This window comes from Narcine bancroftii, chromosome 6, assembly GCF_036971445.1.
Source record: "Narcine bancroftii isolate sNarBan1 chromosome 6, sNarBan1.hap1, whole genome shotgun sequence".
Lineage (NCBI taxonomy): Eukaryota > Metazoa > Chordata > Chondrichthyes > Torpediniformes > Narcinidae > Narcine > Narcine bancroftii.
In genome coordinates, this window is record NC_091474.1 from 205,543,390 (window position 1) to 205,563,828 (window position 20,439).

General features: G+C 40.9%; 1 long non-coding RNA gene across 2 annotated transcripts in view; it reads right to left on the minus strand.

Annotated features, from left to right (window-relative positions):
• The window catches only part of LOC138737740 (uncharacterized), a 31,949-nt gene extending 11,979 nt beyond the window's left edge, over nucleotides 1-19,970 (minus strand). For both annotated transcript variants that reach the window (XR_011341187.1, XR_011341186.1), the window contains exons 1-2: nucleotides 19,921-19,970; nucleotides 3,574-3,758 (exon numbers count right to left, since the gene is read on the minus strand). This is a non-coding gene — a long non-coding RNA (uncharacterized lncRNA). The remainder of the gene's footprint in view (nucleotides 1-3,573; nucleotides 3,759-19,920) is intronic.
• Between the last annotated feature and the right edge of the window lie 469 nt (nucleotides 19,971-20,439).

A 20,439-nucleotide genomic window follows, 5' to 3' on the forward strand; every position in this document is an offset into this window, starting at 1 on the left:
AGGGCAACCCAGGATGGAGGGGCCACTCGAGTGAGGAGTATGGAGTATCCGGGGTTTTAGCCTCGATGATCCTAGATCAGGACAGACCTCACCAGCTCAGCAACTCAATGACTGTGACGGTAAACGGACAAACCACTAAAAGCCTAATCGACACAGGCTCTACTGACAGCTTCATAGACTCACGGACTGTGCAAAAATACAACCTGAAGATGTATCCTTCTAATTACCGCATATTTCTCGTGCCTCATTCGCATTCTACGTGTGTTCAACAATGTTGTATAGGACATCTGTCGTTTGAAGGGAGGAAATTCTGTAAATTTTGCCTGTGTATACTTGATTAATTATGTGCTCCAGTGTTGTTGGGTCTGGACTTCCTGTATCACCTTAGAAGGGTGACCTTGGAGTATTCTGGTCCCCTCCCCCGTAACGGTTCAGAATGGAGGGCCCCTAAAATCAGAACCCACATGCAGCCTTTTCACACTGAATATCAACACCCCACACTTCTCTTTCCGAATCTGTCCTCAGACTGCAAACCAATTGCTACCAAGAAGAGACCGAGATTTTATAAAGTCTGAGACACAACACCTGCTCAATGAAGGTATCATTGAACCTAGCACCAGCCCGTGGAGAGCACAAGTGGTAGTGGTAAAAGGGGAAAACAAGTCCATACTAGTAATTGACTAGAGCCAAACTATTAATTGTTACACACTCCTGAACACATACCCCACCCCTCCTCGAACTTCCGACATAGTGAATGATATTGCGCAGTATCGGGTCTATTTGACCATCGACCTGAAAACTACTTATCACCAGCTGCCAATCCACTCTGAGAACCATCCATATATGGCATTTGAGGCTAAAGGTCATCTCTATCAATTCAGGAGGGTCCCTTTCGGTATCACTAATGGGGTTTCTATCTTCCAGAGGCAGATGGACAGAATGGTGGACGAGTGTGGGTCACCTTCCCTGACCTGGATAATGTCACCAACTGTGGCCACACTTTGGAAGACCATTACGCCAACCTTCAGAGTTTTCTTCTCGCAGTGAAAGCCCTGAATCTCACTTATAACTCTGACAAGTGTGTGTTCAGGACTAAACATCTTGGCTATCTTTGGCTACGTGGTGGAGAATGACATCATTGGCCCTGACCCCGATAGGATGCGCCCCCTGTTAGAGCTCCCCATCACCAGGACCACAAAGGCTTTGAGGAAATGTCTGGGGTTTTTCTCATATTACACCCAGTGGATCCCTAAATACACTGATAAGGTTTGTCCTCTCTTGAAAGCCACTACTTTCTCCCTCTCAGCTGAAGCCCAAACGGATTTTAACTACTTCCGAAATCCCATTGCGAAAGCTGCCATGCACGCGGTGGATGAGAATGTACCTTTCCAAGTGGAAAGCGACGTTTCAGATGTAGCCCTGGCCGCTCCACTCAACCAGGCAGGCAGGGCGGTTGCATTTTTTTCTCAGACATTACAAGGCCACTAGCTCCGGAGGCTAAAGCCATTGTTGAAGCCGTGAGGCACTGGAGAGACTACCTGGCTGGTAGAAAATTTATGCTCCTCACTGACCAGTGCTCTATCGCATTCATATTTAATAATGTCAAGAGGGCAAAATCAAGAATGACAAGATTGCAAGGTGGAGGAACGAGCTCTCCACCTACAATTATGACTGTCAGCCAGGAGCCCTTAATTACCCGCCAGATGCCTTATCTAGAGGAAGCTGTGCCTCTGCACACACTGGCCAACTGTGGTCTCTACATAATGAGTTATGCCATCCAGGGATTACCTGCATGGCTCATTTTGTCAAGGCGTGCAATCTGCTCTACTCCATGGAAGACGCCATGGAAATGACCAGGTCTTGCCAGGTCTGCGCAGTGTGCAAGCCACACTTCTACCACCCAGCAAAGTCGCACCTGATCAAGTCATCCAGGCCCTTTGAACAGCTCAGTGTCAATTTTAAGGAACCTCTCCCCTCCACAAATGGGAACACTTTCTTCCTCTCTGTCATTGACAAGTACTCCCGCTTCCCATTTGCCATTCCATGTCAAGACACGTCCACTTCGTTAATCATAAAGGCCCTAGACTCCATTTTTGACCTGTTTGGGTATTCCAACTAAATTCATACTGACCTGGGATTATCCTTTATGAGTGATGTGCTATGTTAGTACTTGCTGGTGAGGGACATTGCGTCCAGCAGGATTGCTAGCTACAACCCCCCGGGGGAATAGGCATGTTTAAAATGAGAATGCCATGGTCTAGAAGGCTGTCAAACTGGCCCTGAAGGCAAAAGGCCTTCCAGACTCACACTGGCGGGAAGTTCTTCCCATGGCGCTCCATTCCATCCAGTCGCTACAATGTACCGCAACCAACACTACTCCTCATGAGCTCCTCTTCAATTTTGAAAGAAGATTGGCATCGGGAACTACACTCCCAAACTGGCTCACCACTCCTGGTCCAGTCCTTCTCAGGAAGCACGTGAGGAGAAGCAAGACTGACCCCCTGGTGGAAAGGGTGAAACTGCTTCACGCCAATTCCACATATGCCTATGTGGAGTACTCGGATGACAGGGAGGACATCATCTCCATCAGAGACCTGGCATCCTCCTCAAGTGTCCTGTGAGCCACGGAGCTCATTCTCGCCACCTCCAGTCAGGGCCTCAGAGGATCTGGTTCAGTAGGAAAGTGCATTCCCCTTCACCGTTGAGCCAGAGACCCAGCCCGGCTCTCCTCCCTCACAAGGGGATCAGGAGACCCAAGAAGTCCAAAGACCCCTGGTGCTAAGGCACTCCACCAGGATCTCCAGACCCCTGTACTGCTTAAATCTGTAAATTTGTAAATAACTGTATATTTTTCAACTCATTTTTCTGAATCTATGTTCTCTGTCTTCATTCACAGACCCTAAATTATACCTGAATGTGCAAGTGCAATGAACTGGGATTCTCTGGTAGTGTGTTGTGCTGATGGCTGGCCCTGCCTCCTCGCTCCGCCCCCATCTTCTCACATATAACTCTGGTTCCCGCCTAAACCCAGAACCCTTCTGAAGACTACTGTGAAACCCCACCCATAGTTATAAGCTAATAAAAATGTTTGTTCTCCCTCCAGTTGTGAGAGCTTATATTCACCCTACAACCATATGTATAGAACAAAATGGCTGCAAAGGCATGAATATGATGCTGCGTTTATTTGGCACAGTATTGAAACAAGTGGATCAGAAGTTACATAATCTTTCAGACACATGCCAGAAAGGAATAATGATCTAATTATCTAAACTAAAGATTCAAGCTAATGAAGTGTTGAACATGGTTTTACAAAACTGCTCCTATTTTAAAAGTAGAGTACAGGCTGACTAAGACTGTGATGGAGTTGAGAGAAACTTCATACACCATGACACAATAGTGATTAATCAAGCTGTAATTTTGGAGTATTATTTGAAATGTTTTTGTTTCTGAAAAATAACTTTTTTAAATGTTATTTTTTGCAGATGTTTTACTATAGAACAAGATATCCTATAGATTCAGTGCAGGAATTATAAATCTTGGCAAAAATAATAAATACAAATAAATCTTGATTACCATAATCCAATGTTGAAGTCTGGAGACTAATGGTTACCATGGAATTGGCATGCTGTTTAAAAAAGTGCATTCCAGTCGTCTCTGATCATTGAGAGCATCTTCTAGAGTTGAGAACATAATGACGACCTTGCAATCAGTCAGAAGTGTGCGATGAATTATTTTAGATATTGCTTTCTGATATATCACTGTGTAATGAATTTTAATATGAAACATTTATCAATAAGTGGCTTTAATGTTGTTTCAAACTTAATTTTATCTGCTATTCATTATAAACAGAAAGACCTCAAGTAGAATTGTCACTGTTTGACTTGGCTGCCAGTGCCTTGGAAGGCATATTTGTTTAAAAGTTAATTACATCTATCGTTTACTGGAGACGTCAGAGGTTGCTGGCCGAAACATCGGCAATATCTCTTGTGGACACTGCAAGGCTGAATGAGTTCCTCCAGCATTTCCGCGTGTTTTATGCAGATGCTGTAATCTGGAGCAAAAAAAAACCGCTGGAGGAATTCAGTAGTTCAAGCAGCATTGGTAGATGGTGTCATGGAAGATTCTAACCTGTTTTTTTAAACTTGCAGCTCTGGGTTCTGCAAGGCTGAGAACATGCTTGTGTTTTAGAATCAGCAGACATAAGCTAAATTCTACCAAGGGGCCAGAGATGCTGTTATCTGAAGAAAGGACATCTGTGTACCAAGAACATTTAATCTTCCTTCTTGTTTTGGTCACAGACTGTCAGAGGCCTAGCCTTGTTGCAAAATAAACCATTGTATTCAAAGTGATAAGCTGAAAATTATGTTATTCGTTAGAAGCCTAGCATGCTAGCTTGCTTGCTTATCTTTCTTGCTGTGCTGGGAATAGGTGCTTGGGTAAGCAGTTTTTGGGTAATATAAGTCATGGTCCCGTTGCTGAAGTTTGAGACTCTCCGAGAGGTGGCAACGTCTCTCAGCAAGAAGAAGAACTTCTGGAGTCCAGCCAACATCCCGGTCAGGGGAGGTGGAGAAGCTGCTACCGGCGCCCTGACAACCTACAAGTGTGCAGTCGTTGCCTTGCTTCGGCAGTTGGGACCAGTCCAAGCGTTGATAAGTATAGTTGAGAGGGGCTTGCATATTGTAGTGTGAAATCAGCTTTTGAATTTGTAATAAACATTTGTATAAACTGAACTGCTCTCGGTGTGTGTGTCTATTTTCTTTCGGTAGCTCAAACACTGTGACCAATCTAAAACGAACAAAATGAGAGGTACAAGTTTACCCAAGACAATTGGCGCAGCGAGCAGGGTTGGTCTCAAGATGTTTCGCCGAAAGAAAGAGGTGAGCCCTGAGCAGTTCTTGATTCCTGGATGGACTTCCAAAGACGATGGGTTTGGCATGTTAGCCAATACCCTGTCTTTGTTGGGACCACCCATTTGTTGGGATGAGAACTTAGATTCATCAAGTGCACCTCTGGGAGAACAGGTTGCCACTCTCCTTCGAGAAAGAAAATTTCCTGATAAAAAGGGGACACTGACGGATGGTTTTTGGTTGCTGGCCACAGCCTTACGCCACTCTGTTCAGCATGAAGCAGAATCAGTTCAAAGAGAAGTAGAATCTCAGCGCAAGAGAAAGCAAGTAGAGGAGGAGCTAGAAGCCCTGCGACAACACTGTTCCGTGATGAGTGAGATTGTTCACATCAGTCAGGACAGAGCCAAAGAAATGGAAGATAAGCATGTCCAAACAATCTGTCGTAATATTAAACTCCGGCAGCAGCTCTGTGCAGATAAGGAAAGGCAAGGAGTAGAACCCGATCCATATCGTGTCATGATAAGGAATGGTGATGATCCTGATGTAATTGAGGATTGGGATGGGAATATCTGGAATGACAATGGTAATAATACAGATACACCTCAGCATGTATCTAACATACTACCCTCTCCATCTGCTGTTCATGCCCGCCCTATAAGGCAGCAGACTTCCCAAACAGACAGAAGGGAGGGATGATGTAAGGGTAGAGATGGAAGGGATAAATACCCCGGTCTCTCAAGTGGACCCAGGGGAAAATACCCGAACCCCTGCTTATGCTCAATGGCCCACCCCCTCTATGGGATGGCCTAGGCCTCCTCCCGTCAACTGGGCAAAGGGCCCTGTGGGCCAAAGTGGGAGCAGAGGTCGGGAGCCGTCAATGATCCGTGACTTCTCTATAAAAGAGCTGGCTGCCATTGGAGATCGATTTAGGCAAAAGGCAAGAGAAACTCTGGCAGCCTGGCTCCTGCGTGTCTGGGAGCAAGGAGGGGGTAATGTATTTTTAACCCCTGAGGAATTGTTGGGATTAGGAACATTATCTACTGATATCCGGGTCACTGCTGAGCTGCGGGGTAGAGGGAGAGAGATGGATTACTTACTTGCCACCCTAGGGGATGCCCTGCTACGAGTATCCCCATCACCAGTAGATTGGCATTTACATTTGGAAAACAATTGGAGAACCCCAGAGGAGGGTATAGCAGTAATTCATCAGCAGGCCCTGGCCTCTGCCTTGTATGCAGGGCATTTGAGGCTGTGGGTACATAGGGGGAGCCCTGATGAAGAGATATTCACAGCCGGAATGCATACCAGATTGTTTTGTTCCGCCCAACCCACTACACGGGGGCTGGTTCTGTCCGAAACTAGTCCACTAATTGGGCACCCTGTGTCTGAGGCGGTGCATGCCTTATCTGGGCTTAGAGAATTAGAGATGGGAGGTAAAATCCACTCACGTATAACCCAGGTTACATCAGACAAGCAGGATGAAAAGAGAGGGGCTGCGGCTAATAACGGACCGACAAGAAAGGACCTTTTTCTAACCTTCTTAAAGTTAGGCGTAGCTAAAAGTGATATTGATGGGAAACCTACTGCGGTCCTTTATGCCCTTTATAAGAAAAAAGCAGGGGAACATCATCCCCAGCTGCTGAGTGCTCCTGGCCCAGCTATGCCCTCTGCTCCCCCTGCTGCTTCTATCGAGCAGGCTTCTCCTGCTCCAGTTACCCGTGATGAGGTACAACAAATGGTTAACAAGGCTCTAATGGATAATAGTGGCATGTGGGCCTGGAAGCCCCCGAACCCTACTAAAGCATGAAGGTGTGGGCAGGGCTCCCGTGTCTACACCATTGAGATACAGCGGATACGCGGGGACCCACGGCCCTATATACTGTTAACAATCCATTGGGGAGGGGGTAATGACCGCCAATATTTGGCCTTGGTCGATACCGGTGCGGAGCACTCGGTGATTCCGGGTAACCCCGACCTCTGGACTGGACCGACCTTTCGAATAGAGGGGTTGGGAGGGGCGGTCACCCTGGCAAAGGAAATAAAAGTCCGTTCCACGGTGGGTGATAGCCCTTACCCTATCTGGTTACATACCCTGGTGGCTGCTACTGACAAGTGTATCCTGGGTATTAATATGTTGGCCGGTACGGCCCTTAATACTAGCCAAGGGGGATTTGCATTTGGAATTCGGACTATTACAAAAAAACTAGTAGTGGGTCAGGCTAAGTGGGATCCTGTGATGGTGCCACCCGCCATGAAACCAGTGTGCATTCCACAATATCGCCTCCCTGGAGGGCAAGAAGAGATTAGTGCCACCATCGATGCTTTGCAAGAAGAAGGGGTAGTGAGGCCCGCAACGTCGCCCTTTAATAGCCCTGTTTGGCCGGTCCAGAAGCCGGACGGCTCCTGGAGAATGACAGTTGATTATTGCTTTTTGAACAAACATGCCCCACCACTTGCTTCAGCAGTTCCGGACATTGTTACCCTTATTGAAAACATTGCTACTGGGAACTCAGGAACATGGTATGCTGTCATTGATCTCGCTAATGCCTTCTTCAGTATTCTTATAGTTGAAGACTCACAGGATCAGTTCGCCTTTACCTGAAAGGGGCGCCAGTATACTTTCACCCACCTCCCTCAGGAGGTATACTCTCCCACCATTTGCCACAGCCTAATTGCCCGTGATCTGGAGACGGTGCCAGTATCGCCTTCCCTCTCAATTCACCATTATATTGATGATGTAATAATCCAAGGGGCCACAGAAGAGATGGTACAGAAAGCAGAACAAGATTATGCCTGGTTTACTGATGGTAGCAGCCGGTGGGTGCAAGGAAAGCAAAAGTGGAAGGCAGTGGCTTACCATCCCAAGTCAGGAACTCACTTATTGGAGGAGGGGGATTGTGGCTCCAGCCAGTATGCTGAGTTGAAGGCAGTCACTTTACCACTAGATCCCCATGATCACCCTCTTCGCCTGTTTACTGATTCCTGGGCTGTGGCCAATGGCTTGTGGTATGGATGCTTGATTGGCAAAAGAATGACTGGATGATACATGACCGCCCAGTGTGGGGCAAAGAGTTGTGGCAGCTGTTGTGGGATGCTTCCCACCACCGTGAGATAATTATGTATCACATTGATGCCCATACTAATGTGGCGACTAACATGGCACAACATAATGCAGTTGCAGATCAGCTTGCCACCATCAGCCGTGCTGATACCGTCCCCCTGGCTCGATGGGCACATGAACAGAGTGGTCATATGGGGGAGAAGGGATCAGCTATGTGGGCTCGTACACATGCTTTACCTGTCCATCAGGATGATGTCCGCATGGTCGTGCGTACATGCCCAGAATGTCAACTTGTGAAGTCCCGTGTCGTTCCTCCTGGTCCTCATGGCCGAATAAAGCGGGGTGCTCGTCCAGCTGCGGTTTGGCAAATTGATTACACAGGCCCCATGCCAGACTGTATGGGTAAACGTTATGTCCTAGTAATGGTTGACACCTTTTCGGGCCTGGTTTTTGCTTTTCCCACCAAGACGGCTGACCAAGCTAGTACTATCCAAGGACTAAATCATTTAATTTATCGTTATGATGTTCCAGAGGAGATTCAGTCTGATAATGGCTTGCACTTCTCCGGGAAGGCAATCTGTGATTGGGCAAATGACAACGGTATCTTATGGGTTCACCATATTCCTTATTACCCGCAGGCTGCTGGGTTAATTGAACGAATGAATGGCTTACTGAAGGAACAAATTTGTTTGTTAACACCACTGGGAACCCTGAAGGGGTGGTGTCATGTGCTGCAGCAAGCAGTCGACAATTTAAATCATCGCCCTTTAAAAAGAGGTACACCTTTCCACTGACTTCTTCACGTTTCTGAACTACAGCCTATTCCAGAGGAAACACTAGAGAATGCCGGACAAAAGGTATGGCTGGCACCACCAGGTAGTGGCCCTCCTGTAAAAGGGGAAATAGTGACACCTGCCCAGTGTAACACTTGGTGGGTAGCTATTGAGGGACAGGATGATTTAATCTGTTTAAACACTGAATGCTTACAGCATCGTGAATGACATGTGTCAGGCTTCTTTGTTCCAGGTCCTCCATTTTATGCTCCTGGTGATCTGGCTTAACAGCTGCTTTGGTGCCAACAATTGGATTTGTAATGACGAGGACGTTGCAAGTGAGTTGCCCGTGGGAGACACGGTCCGATGCATTACATCAAGGAAGTTCTCGGTCACCAGCCTCAAGTGCAGCTTATATAAATATGTTATTGTTCAGCATGTTTCAGAATCTGTTCGTGAGCTTCGTTGTCTGGGTATTGTGGTCAACAAGGATAATGTGAACCTTGGTTGGAATCCTTTTTCATGGTTAGCTGGTACATTTGGGGGGTTGGGCCATACTATTCTCCATTGGTTGCTCCCATTACTGTTTGTTTTTGTGATTATTGTAGTTTTAATTTCTCTTTTACACTCTTTTTGTACTCTTATGCTTGTCAAGTCTCGTGTCTGACAGCCTGTGACCAAGGGGTGGAATGTAATGGAAGATTCTAACCTGTTTTTTTAAACTTGCAGCTCTGGGTTCTGCAAGGCTGAGAACATGCTTGTGTTTTAGAATCAGCAGACATAAGCTAAATTCTACCAAGGGGCCAGAGATGTTGTTATCTGAAGAAAGGACATCTGTGTACCAAGAACATTTAATCTTCCTTCTTGTTTTGGTCACAGACTGTCAGAGGCCTAGCCTTGTTGCAAAATAAACCATTGTATTCAAAGTGATAAGCTGAAAATTATGTTATTCGTTAGAAGCCTAGCATGCTAGTTTGCTTGCTTATCTTTCTTGCTGTGCTGGGAATAGGTGCTTTGGTAAGCAGTTTTTGGGTGATATAAGTCATGGTCCCGTTGCTGAAGTTTGAGACTCTCCGAGAGGTGGCAACATCTCTCAGCAAGAAGAAGAACTTCTGGAGTCCAGTCAACGTCCGGTCAGGGGAGGTGGAGAAGCTGCTACCGGCGCCCTGACAACCTACTACAAGTGTGCAGTCGTTGCCTTGCTTCGGCAGTTGGGACCAGTCCAAGCGTTGATAAGTATAGTTGAGAAGGGCTTGCATATTGTAGTGTGAAATCAGCTTTTGAATTTGTAATAAACATTTGTATAAACTGAACTGCTCTCGGTGTGTGTGTCTATTTTCTTTCGGTAGCTCAAACACTGTGACCAATCTAAAACGAACAAAATGAGAGGTACAAGTTTACCCAAGACAGATGGAAAGGAATCGGCAACGTTTTGGGTTAAGACCCTGCATTAGAATCAATAGTTCCTTTCCTTCCACCAACACTGCTTGATCTGTTGTTCCTCCATTAGTTTGTTTTTTACTTCACATTTTTGTTTTTCTCACTATAGGGCTTTGCTGAAAATTTACTCAGTAAATTTTGTGCCACAATAGAACACAGAAAATAGAACATAGAACAGTAAAACAGTATCAGCCCTTCAGCCCACAATGTGGTGCCAATCTAGATAAATCTACTCTGCAATCAATTTAAGCCTTGCCTTTTTCTTACATCCATCTGCCTATCAATGTTCTTACTGTATCAGACTCCATCACCATTCTCTGTATAAAAAACCTACCTCTGATAACTCCACTAACTTACCTCCACACATCATTAATGGATGCCCTCATATTGGTCATTGCAGCCCTGGAAAAGAGGTGCTGGCTCTCCACTCGCTTATGTCTCCCTCAATTTTATACACCTCTATTAAGTCATCTCTCATCCTCCACTGTTCTAAAGAGAAAAGCTTTAGGACTTCCACTTAGGGTGTGAAATGGAGTAGTTGTCTCTATCCCAGCTCCATATTTTCAGTATACTTTTTGTAAAGCTTTTGAAGTGGTTTTGAATTTCACATTCTCTGTTTGAAATGGATATAAGACTTGGAAAGATCAGTAAAAGTGTAAAAAATGGAAAGAAACAAGAAACTCCAGCTAATCCACAGGCCAACCTAATTAATGAGAGCTCCTCCAAAGCACTGGAATAAATCAAAGAATTTATCGATGCAGGAGTTAAACGTGCAGATTATAGGTTTTTTGGCACTGGAAATTGACTTGCAGAGGTCTGTCATTCTACTGAAGAACAAGGTGAGCATTTGATCTTGGTAGAGTCTACTCTAAGGGTTCTGAACAACTGGGTCTGCCACCTGGAAGACAACAATGAGAGAGTAACGGCGAGAATTACCAATTCGCCAAGTTGAAGTAGGTGGCAGAATTATAGACTTGGCTGAAGATACTGAAACTAGAATGCTGGCTAAATTTTTATCTGATTTGTTAGTAACGATGATTGGGGATGAGATGTTTCTGACACCACCAGAGCTTGACAGAGTGCATCATTCATTATTGCCTAAGCCTAAATCGGAGCAAAAACCACATTTGGTAATTATACCCCTATGCGGCAATCAAATTGAGGAATTGCTGATCCGTGAAGTTCATCATAAAGGCACGTTGCAATACAATGGCAAACAATTTAGAATTGTGGAAGATTAGTCTCCTGAAGTCATGAAGCAGCAGGCCATCTAGAGGGAAGTCATACAAGCATGGGTATAAGTCTTCACTGCTGTTCCCAGCATGTCTTTGCATTTCTCTTCCCAGCAGTTAAAAGAAATGGTTTGGTTCCTTGGAGGACATATGATGATGCATTTGTAAACACCCTGCTCCAAATTCTAAAGGACATTCTCACTGTTATGTCTGTTGAATGGCTGTTTTGAACTGAGTAAATTTTAATATGTTTTTTTTTATTTTTTTATTTTTCACACCATAAACCACATTGACCAAGATACATACATTTTCCTTTTCAAATATATACAGTATCATTTTCTCCCCCCCCCCCCTCCTCCCATCCCATCCTCCCTACCTCTCCCATTCATTTAAAGTACAAAATCTAAGATACATTAAACCAGTCAAACAATGTTGTCATTCAATAAGAATAAACAAGAAGATCTCTGGGTTTTTTGGTATATTGTTTTCTGTAATTTTATTTAATATCTGGTTTAGATCTTCCCAAAATTTTTCTACTTTCTCACATGTCCAGATTGCATGAATTGTTGTTCCCATTTCTTTTTTACAACGAAAACATCTGTCAGATACTGTTGGGTCCCATTTATTTAACTTTTGAGCTGTAATGTATAGCCTGTGTATCCATTTATATTGTATCATATGTAACCTCGTGTTTATTGTATTTCTCATAGTTCCAGAGCATAATTTCTCCCATGTTTCCTTCTTTATCTTTATATTTAAATCTTGTTCCCATTTTTGTTTAGTTTTACCATTTGTTTTCTCATTCTCATTTTCTTGCAGTTTAATATACATATTTGTTATAAATTTTTTGATTATCATTGTATCTGTAATCACATATTCTAAATTACTTCCCTCTGGTAACCTCAGACTGCTTCCTAATTTGTCCTTCAAGTTGGATCTCAGTTGGTAATATGCCAACACTCTATCTTGAGTTATATTATATTTATCCTTCATTTGTTCAAAGGATAATAATCTATTTCCTGGAAAACAATTTTCTATTCTTTTGATCCCTTTTTTCTCCCATTCTCTAAAGGAAAGGTTATCTATTGTAAAAGGGATTAACTAATTTTGCGTCATTATTAGTTTTGGTAATTGGTAATTTGTTTTATTCCTTTCTACACGAATCTTCTTCCAAATATTGAGCAGATGATGTAATACTGGAGAACTCTTACATTGTACCAATTTTTCATCCCATTTATATAATATATGTTCAGGTATCTTCTCCCCTATTTTATCTAGTTCTAATCTAGTTCAATCTGGCTTTTCCCTTGTTTGATAAAAATCTGATAGGTATCTTAATTGTGCGGCTCTATAATAATTTTTAAAATTTGGCAGTTGTAAGCCTCCTTGTTTATACCATTCTGCTAATTTATCTAGTGCTATCCTTGGTTTCCCCCCTTTCCATAAAAATTTCCTTATTATTTTCTTTAACTCCTTGAAGAATTTCTCTGTCAAGTGTATTGGCAATGCCTGAAATAGGTATTGTATCCTTGGGAAAATGTTCATTTTAATACAGTTTATCCTTCCTATTAGTGTTAGTGGTAAATCTTTCCAATGCTCTAAATTGTTCTGTAATTTTTTCATTAGTGGATAATAATTGAGTTTAAATAGATGGCCGAGATTTTTATTTATTTGTATACCTAGGTATCTTATTGCTTGCATTTGCCAACTGAATGGTGATTCCTTCTTAAATTTTGAGAAATCCGCATTATTCATTGGCATTGCTTCACTTTTATTTGCGTAATCTTATAACCCGACACTTCTCCATATTCCTTAAATTTCTTATATAATTCTTTTATTGATAATTCTGGTTCTGTTAAGTATACTATAACATCATCTGCAAATAAACTGATTTTTATATTCCTTGTCTTTTATTTTTATCCCTTTTATTTTATTTTCTGTTCTTATCAATTCTGCTAGTGGTTCTATAGCTAACGCGAACAATAAGGCAGTGATAGTGGGCATCCCTGCCTTGTTGATCTGCTTAAATTAAATTGCTTTGATATATATCCATTTACTGTCACTTTTGCCAATGGCCCCTTATATAATGCTTTAATCCAATTAATATACTTCTCTGGTAAACTGAATTTTTGCAATACTTTGAATAAATAATTCCATTCTACTCTGTCAAAGGCCTTCTCTGCGTCTAAAGCAACTGCTACTGTTGGCGCTTTACTCCCTTCTACTGCATGAATTAAGTTAATAAATTTACAAATATTGTCTGTTGTCCGTCTTTTTTTAATAAATCCAGTTTGTCTAGATTTACCATTTTAGGTACATAATCTGCTAATCTGTTTGCCAATAGTTTAGCTATTATCTTATAATCTGTGTTAAGTAATGATATTCGTCTATATGATGCTGGTGCGAGTGGATCTTTCCCTTGCTTTGGTATTACTGTAATTATTGCTATTTTACATGAATCTGGTAAGCTTTGTGTTTTGTCAATCTGGTTGATTACTTCCAGGAGGGGAGGAATTAATAAATCTTTAAATGTTTTATAGAATTCTATTGAGAATCCATCCTCTCCTGGTGTTTTATTATTTGGTAGTTTTTTTTATTATCTCTTGTATTTCTGCTATTTCAAATGGTTCTGTTAATTTATTTTGTTCCACTATTTGTAATTTTGGTAGTTCAATTTTAGTTAAAAATTCATCTATTTTGCCTTCTTTCCCTTCGTTTTCAGTTTGGTATAATTGTTCATAGAATTTTCTAAAGTTTTCATTAATCTCCATTGGATTATATGTGATTTGTTTGTCTTTTTTCCTTGATGCCAATACCATTTTCTTAGCTTGTTCAAGGTTCATTCATTTGTTTTTAAAGCTTTCTCAGGGAAAGCATTAATATTGCGAGCTGATTTAATTTGGCGTTACTGAAGGAAAAGAATTCAACACACTTTGATTGTATTTATGGTTAAGATTGTTCTATCAAAATGGGTTAGATTTTTTAAAAATATCTTGAAACACATTTTAAATAAAAGCTTTAATAGAAACCTTTAATCTTTTTTGATGCATGTTGTGATTTAGACAAAACACGGCTTCTTTTGGTCTGGTATGCACCGTTAAGAGGGTAATATTTATCATTTTGCTTTAGAGCAGGATAATATAATCTTTACTGGAAGATAGTCAGTTTCTAGAATTATTCAGTGTGCCGTTGGTGTATTCAACAGCCTTAGTGGGGTGGGACAGGGAATAATCTTCTGTGCTTTATTGCTATGGGGATTTTTTTTGGTTCCAGATTATGGAGTTTTACTCTCTGGTTTAATAAGGCCATCTCCAGCCCGGAGGTTGGTTGGTATTCATACTACACAAACTCAGCTCTGCGTATGTACAATGGGATCTCTGAAATTAGTTTGACTTTTTATAACTGAGTGACCATGGCTAATCCTATAAGTTCCTGAGTTGGAATGTGAAAGCCCTAAATCATCCAGTAAAATGAAGGAAAGTGGCTTCACATTTAAAACAACTCAAACCTACGATTATATTTTTTTACAGGAGACACATTCATGTGGCAATGATGTTTCATACCTGATGTCGTGGTGGAAAGGGCAGCATTATCATTCTTCCTTTCAAGCTAAATCTAGAGGGGGTATCAATCCTTATAATCAGAATATTACTTTTAGTATACATAATGCTGTTTCAGATTCTAATGGTCATTTTGTTATTGTTTCAGGGAAATTACATGATAAAATTGTGGTATTCACAAATGTTTATGCTCCCAATATTGATGATCTTGGGTTTTTAATTTTATTTTTACTTCCTTTCCGGATTTAAGTTTATATTCACTTATTCTAGGAAGGGATTTCAACTGCTGGTTGGTCCCTACCCTAGACCATTCATCTTCTAACTCAGCTGCATTAAATAAATCTGCCTCATTTTGTTTTCTATCAGATTATAGCATTTCAGATGTCTGGCATTTTTTAAATCCTACTAACAGAGAGTATTCTTTCTTTCCTCAAGTTCATCATATTTACTCACGTATTGATTAGTTTTTATTGATAACCATTTAATTCCATTAACTTATTGTTTTGAATGCCACAGTATTGTAATATCTGATCACACCACTGTTACAATGTTCAATGTTTCTTCCTAATCTTACTCAAGACAAAAAGCACTGGTGCTTTAATTCAGTGTCATTATCAGATTAGGGCTTTATTAAATTTATGGAAGAACAGATCATTTTCTTCTTTGATGCTAATATTTCCTCGGAGACCTCTTGTCTAGTTAAAAGGGATACTTTGAAGGCCTTTCTTAGAGGGAAAATAATTTCATAAACAGTTAATAAAAAAGGGAGAATTGTAAAAGAAAGATCTGGGTTAATTAAACAAATTGAACAGTTAGATCAACAATATGTTCAAACTAAAATCTCAGATATATACAAAAAATGTATTGAACTCAAAACTAAATTTGATCTTCTCTCAACATATCCAGTTGAATGCTGAGTTTTGAAATCTAGAAGTCAATTTTACATTTATGATGATAAATCTGTTAAGTTTTTGGTCAAACAACTGAGAGGATTTGGTGCTAAGCAGCATATTAAAAAAAGGTTCATAAAAATAATGACTTCAGATCATTCTGAGGTAAAAGATCCATTTAACAGATTTTACTCTGAATTATACTTTTTTGAATATAAGAATGATGGTAATTTGATGAAGAATTTTTAAGATAGATTGAATATCCCCAAGATTTCTTCAGATAGTCAAAATAGACTGGATGAATCTATCTCGCAAGATGAAATAACGGTTGCTATTTCCTCTACAATCTGGAAAGGCCTCAGGACCCGATGGATTTCCTGTGGAATTTTTAAAATTATTTTCTCAATTGCTCACATTTCATTTGAATGTAGTGTTTGCAGATTCATTTAAACAGAGTTAGCTTCCAGATTCATTTAATGAGGCTTGCATATCTTTAATTAACAACCAAATGTTCCTTCTAAAGACCAATTTCCTTATTGAATGTTGATCCTAAAAGTTTGGCTCAAATTTTAGCCATTAGGATGGAAAACATTCTACCATCAGTTATTTCTGAAGATCAGATGGGGTTTATTAAAAACTGACATATCTATATTGCTATATGTCAATGAACGAATATTATGTACTTGCCCTCAGGGAAAATCTTTGAGTGCATTCTTTCATTGGATGCAGAATAAGCTTTTGATCGATTAGAATGGGCATATCTATGTACAATAAATCTTAGTTTTGATTCAGATTTTAAATTACATGGGTTAAATTATTGTACTTATGGCCATCTGCCACAATTTTTACTCACTTACAACAATCTCAGCCTTTCAATCTGAAACATGGCACTCATCAAGGATGCCCATTAGGTCCTTTATTATTTGACTGGGCTGTTCAACCATTGGCAATTATGTTTCGCAAGTGTAAGGACATCTTGGGAATATGGAGGAAAGGGATTGAACATAAGGTTTCCCTTTATGGAGATGTTCTTTTACTTTTCATCTTGGATCCAGTTGCCTCCCTTCCCCATATGATGTCATTACTTTCGCAATTCAGTCAATTTTCAGGATATAAATTGAATGTGCATAAAAGTTAACTTTTCCCATTGAATTCTTCTGCAGCATTGTCTGATGGTTCTCCTTTTAAGATTGTTAAAAGTCAGTTTACCTATCTTGGTATTATAATTACAAAGAATCATAAACATCTTTTTAAGGAGAATTATCTTGCCATGCTACCAGACAAATTTAGTCCATCAAAGAAACAGTGATATCAGCAAGTCTTATTCTTCATTCCTCCTGAACTCTTTGAACATATTGTGTAAATTCTTCAGCTTGCACAAAGCTCAAAAAGAACTTATTTTTTTCCACCAGGTATGAAGATCTTCAAGGTTACTGAATGGCACAGTACAAACCGATATCTTCTTCTTCTTTTTAATAAATCTGTGCTTATATCAGGGTAGAATAAAATTTTAACCCCTTTGTTCTCATTTTACTCTTTCTGCTACCGAAGACACAATCTTCTCTTTATCTCGGTATTGAAGAAATTTAATTAATACTGATTGTGGATTTTGAGTTGGAAGCGGTTTTGCTCTGTGTGAGCCCTGTGTTCTTTTTCATTCTCTATGGGATGATCAAAATGTTCAGCTCCCAATATTTCAGGAATCCATTCCATAAAAAAGGCCTATTGGATCTTGCTTTTCCACACCTTCTTTAAGACCCACTACCTTGATTTTGTTTCTTCTACTGAAGTTTTCCAATATATCCTCTTTTTGTATTAACTTCTGATTCTCCATAGTTAAAACAGTGATAGTACCTTCCATTGTAGTTGCTTCATCTTCTACATGTTGCATATCTTCTTGCAATTTATTCATTGTCCATTCTAATTTATCCAATTTTTATCTTCATTTTATTGTCAGCCTCCAAAACTTTATTTATTTTTCTCTTTACTATTCCTTGAAAGTCAGATAATAGCTCAATATTAGATATGTCCTTGGCTTTTCTTTTGGTTCTATTATAAAAAAAACTTAACTTCTTCTTTTGTTCCCTCCTATTCCTACTGCTGCGCTCCTTCTTGTTCTTCATCCTCTTCGCTGCTGGATGTCTGTTAGCCCAAGTCTTCTTCCTCTGATGGCATCACTGAAGGTCCCTGTTTTCATGCATGTGTATGCGCACATCATTCTGGATTCTTCTTTAGCTCCATCTCTCTGTTGCTGCGGGAGAGCGATGTTGAAAAAAAGTCCCCTGAACTGGATCACTCACCTGGTGAGCAGTTCAAACACTAGCTCCCTGCTTCTCACCAGCAGTAGGCCTCAAGCTTTTTCTTGTCTTCTCTTCATGTTGGTTTCCAGGTAAGTATGCAGGAGTTTTCTCTTTCTTTGGAGACATGTCTAGAAGTATTATGTATTTTAAAATGTCCTTCAGTAACTTTTAATTGTTCAAAACATTACTTATTTTAACTTTTTTACAACTTTCCCAGGAGGATTGGGTTTCCACGTCCCAACCCAACAGCATCATGTGAAATCCCTTAAATGGAATGAATTGACCTAGCAACTCAATACTCTTATGTATCTTTCCTTCACCTTTTTCTTACAACTGTATTTCCAAATCCTCATTTTTGAAATGTCCATCTCCAATTTTGAGACTCTGACCTCAAGGTCTGCATGCCATAACTGACCAATGTAGTCTCTATGCATCCTATAACTTACCCTTGACATCAAGTTCTTTAAACCACCTCTTAAAAGTTTAATTTCCGAAGAATACAAATGTAATTTAATGCACTCTCTCTTGGTCACTCATCCCTAGGCTCAGCCATCTCCATCCATTTCATCAATTATCTCCTTTCCATTGTAAATGGGGAAAAGCACTTTTCTTCGCTGATGATTGCATAATGTTCAATTCTTTTTGCAATTTCACAGCAAAAGGAAGCAGTCCATGGCTACATGCAGCAAGACCTTGATAAGAATGACGTGTAAAACCCACATCTCTAAAGTGTGAGTCAGTGGCATCTCCCAACAAGAGAAAATCTAACCACCTATGCTTGGCATTCAATGACATGACCATTGCCGATTCTCCACCATTAATGTGCTGTGCATCAATTAAACTGAAATCATTCGTTTTGTGGCTTTTATAGCAGGTCAGAAGCAGGGTATCCTGCAGTGAATTCCTCAGCTCCCAACACTCTTGGATCTCTCTACCATCTGCAAGACACAAGTCAAGACTAAGACGAAATACCCCTCATTGTTAGGTGAGTGCAGCACCAATAAGTCTCGAGAAGCTTGACACCATCTAGGACAAAGCAAATCTCTTGACTGCCACCCTATCCCCTCCTGTAAATGTCCAATTATTCCATCCCATGCACAGAGTCTGCAGTAAGTACCATCCACACTCCATTCACGTCTCCTAACTAGTCCAACAACACTTCCAAATCGGTGACCTCTACCTTAGTGAAGGATAAAGGCAGCAGGTTCATGGGTACACAGCCACCTGCAGGTTCCCCTTGAAGTTTTGCAGCATCTTGATTTCAAAATATATATTGCTGGTCATTCATCATCACTGGACCTGAATCCTCGAACTCTCTCCCCATCTCTGCTGCAGGAATCCATCACAGAAGGAAAGTAACAGCTGAACAAGGTTGATTTATTGCAAGGGAAATTCAGAAGAGGCAATAAAATGCTGGCCTTGCCCGCAATGCCCAGATCTTGAAAATGACTCCATCTGGTGACTACATTATACATTGTGATTCCTCATTCTCAGGAGGGTAATGACAGTCGCTGTTATGTTCCTTAGAGTCATAGAGTTATACAGTCCCTTTGGCCCATTTCATCCACGTCAATCAAATTTTCTATCTGAGCTAGTCCTTGTGCTTGGCTCATATCCCTCTAATAATTTCCTATCAGCTGTCAACTATTACAGGTACCTGTGACAAGGGCCTTGGAAAATCTTAGCCTTCAAAATCACTGCTCCTCAGAAAGCTTAAAGTAGGAGTATAATCTGTGTCACAGGCAAGATGCAGGCATGCTTAGAACCATATATAATCTTAAAGAAGACACACACAAATAGAGAGGAGAAGTACTCACATGGCACACTAGCATAACAACACTGCAGGTGGGCCTCAGAATCCTCAGCTGGAACTTCAAATAAGGGACAATGGGAGAATTCTACATAAGAACCATGGAAATAAGAGTGGGAGGACTGAGCCTGCTAAGTCATTCAATGATCTTGGCTGATTTGGCCATGGAGTCAGCTCCACCTACTTCCCTTTATCCCATAACTTTTAATTCCCCATCTATGAAAAATTCTATCTGACAGTATCTTAAATATATTTAATGAGGCAACAACTACTTCTTCCATGGGCAGAAAATTCCACAGATTCACCACTCTCTGGGAAAATCCGTTCCTCCTCACCTTGATCCTAAATCTACTTCCCTGAATCTTGAGGTTATGTCCCATAATCTAGTCTCACCTAAGAGTGGAAACAACTTTCCTGCTTCTATCTGGTCTAGCCCTTTCATACTTTATCAGATTCCCTGTCATTCTTCTAAACTCCAGTGGGTCTAGTCCCAAGTAACTCAATCTCTCCTTGTAGCTAACCCCTT